General features: G+C 37.6%; 1 pseudogene; it reads left to right on the plus strand.

The window, feature by feature from the left end:
* The first annotated feature begins 236 nt into the window (after positions 1 to 236).
* On the plus strand, positions 237 to 2,680 carry LOC142302324 (uncharacterized; annotated as a pseudogene).
* The last annotated feature ends 340 nt before the right edge of the window (positions 2,681 to 3,020 follow it).

Genomic DNA, 3,020 nt, shown 5'->3' on the forward strand with positions numbered 1-3,020 from the left:
GGTGCCAGAAAAAAATGGATGATGTTGTAATTTAGTGTTTTATCTAGAAAGTGTGAGTGAAATTAGGAATTAGTGTTTAAAGACATGCCCAGAGGCTTTCTCCTGGTCATTTCAATTAACATTTGTGTGTTGGTGGTGTTTTCGGTACTTGCTGCTTTGCAGATATGTCACTTTCAAATGAGGCATTGATGTGGTTGTGCTGGTTGGTGTCTCGGCGAATAAGAGTTTGTCGCAATATGATTATGGAACAACCTCAGCAGCCCAAAAGACTATGGGTTCACCCCTTAGTCTTGCAACATGAAGCATATGGCCATTTCCACACATTGTATGGCGAACTTTGCAAATTTCCTGTGAAGTTTCATGCTTTTTGTCGCCTGTCAATTCATAGTTTTGATGAACTCCTTGAGCTTTTGCGCCCTCATCTTGTCCGGCAAGATACTTTCATGCGACTAAGCATTTCTCCAGAGGAGTGTCTGCTTGTAACTCTGAGGTATGTACATTTTGAACATTGTGCCATGTTTGCACTATGTTTAGTTTTTGTGTGGGTGGGGGCTTATTTTATCCTGTTTTTGCAGGATTTATTTTACTTCGAACAACACTTTTTTTTTGGCTATTTACTGTTTTTTTCTTCTGGGTGGGTTTATTGTTTTGTGTTTTTGGATCATAGAAAATTTGTTAAATTTTCTAACAACTACTGCCACCTTGAAAATGAGTTGTCAGCTGAACATCAAAGCTAACAACAAAAAATTCTTATTGCCTTTCAAAATGTAATACCTACTGGGTCTGTTTGTCAATTTTAAAGGTACACATTCAATATTGAATGTCTAACTCAATTAAAAATAAGTGCATGGTCATCAAGGGGGAGCTTAATCATTACACCTGACCTTCCAATATGACGTTTTGTGCCCAAATTCATCTGATCAACTCATTGTTTCCAGATGGCTTTTGTTTCAGTGCAAGACAGTGACTGTTGAACATATATGGGAATTAACCATGTGGCAAGGTGGCTTGCAAAGATTAGACACCCAGTGATCCACTGTACACCTTTACATTTTTCATAAAACTAGTATGTGTTGATATCGTCACCACAATTTAAAGGGATTAAATTTAGTTTGGCTTCAGGATGCCTTATTATTAACTCTATCCATCCTTAGCCAAATTTTTAAAATTACTTTGAGAACCTAATGTAGACCAGGTGGTGTGACCCTCTCATGTGCAGATGACTTACTTCTTGCCGGTGCAATGCTCAGGCAATCTTGCAAAATGTAAAGGTTTAGTGCATGGTCAAACCCATTTTTTGTAAAGGGCCTACAAAAACTCAATAACTACTTAAGCCAATGTTTTTGGTTTAGATTTGTCCCTTTATGGGTTTGTCTTGATTTTTTTTTTTTCCAAAAGTTTTTTAAAGGAAATTGTGTGTTTTTTTATAAACATTTGTTCATAATTAAAGGGAACAGTTATGTCAAAACCATCAAGTTCTTTTGGATCTTGTTCATGCATGTTTTCCATTTACTGGGTCAAAATTTGCATCAAGTCAACAAATTGTAGTGGTGTTTTATTTCATCAAAAAAATAAAAAAAAACCCAAACATCATCAAATTGCAAGCCTACTGATAATTCCACGGCTAGGGTAAAAATTCTAGTTTTATATTGGCACGTCTTTTTGCCTCCTTGTGTTCAAGGCAATACTTTTTTTATATTGTTTCATTTTGTATTTCTTAACAGTCTTTTCAACTGACTTCCCATATTAACTTACTTTTTTGCGTTTGATTTTTTAACAATTTCAGATTTCTCGCAACTGGTAATTGTTTTGTTTCACTCCATTTTGAGTTTCTCCTTGGCACGTCAACTATATCCGGGATTGTGCGCAATACCTGTGAGGTAATTTGGGACAATCTCAAGAGCCAGGTGATGCCTCAGCCAACCACACATGACTGGGTGAGGATTGCCCATGGTTTCATGGAAGCAGCAAAATTTCCACACTGTATTGGAGCACTAGATGGCAAGCACATTCGTGTAAAAAGCCACCAAATTCAGGATCCCGTTACTTCAATTACAAAAAGTATTTTTCGGTTATTCTTATGGCTTTGGCTGACAGTAAATACTGTTTTGTAATTGCAGATATCAGTGCCTATGGGAGTGCGTCTGATGCTCGCATCTTTCGTGCTTCCAGGTTTGCACGTCGTCTTAATGACATGAACCTTGCCCTTCCACAGCCACATGCACTTCCACAGGCTTCTGGACCGCCTGCACCCTTTATTATGGTTGCTGATGAGGGATTTGCGCTCTCGAAACACGTCCTTTGGCCATTTCCAAGTAGAGGTATGGACACCCATAAGCGCATTTTTAACCAATGACTGACCAAAGCCTGTCGTTTTGCGGAGTGTGCTTTTGGGATCCTTACCTCGAAATGGCGTCTTTTCCTGAGCACAATTCAAATGCATCATGAAAATGTCAAAGCTGCCTTGAAGGCAGCTGTTGTTCTTCATAATTTTTGTCGTCTCCAGGAACAATACTTGCCTGATGAGGAGTCGTTGAGAGAGTCAAACATGCCCTTACAACAGGACATACAACATGGTAGACAAGAAAGCTCTTCTGGTCTTCAAGTCCGGAATATTTTTACAGATTATTTTGTTTCGCTCGAGGGCTTTGTACCATGGCAATTGCAGGAGAATCTGTAATTATTTTTTAAAAAGTTTAGTCTTTTGTGGCTCCCTTTTGATTTGGCTTTTTAATTTACACAAATTTGGTTTAGTTAGGGACTCGCAAGAAAATGACGACCCTTGACGTGGGTTGCGAGCTTAAGATTTTGTGTTTTTCTATTTAAAGGGTCTTGTTTGACCAATGTTAAACACAGAAATCAACAAATACCTCATGATTTTTATCACAATCATTTATTGTTTAACTAATTTTTATGAAAAAAAAAATAAAAATGTATTGACCATGTTTTTTTGTTTATCTTTAAAAAATAACCAAACCACATGGCCATAATGGTTAATCCCAGCAGGTGGCTTAATATGG

Source organism: Anomaloglossus baeobatrachus, chromosome 4 (assembly GCF_048569485.1).
Source record: "Anomaloglossus baeobatrachus isolate aAnoBae1 chromosome 4, aAnoBae1.hap1, whole genome shotgun sequence".
Classification (NCBI taxonomy): domain Eukaryota; kingdom Metazoa; phylum Chordata; class Amphibia; order Anura; family Aromobatidae; genus Anomaloglossus; species Anomaloglossus baeobatrachus.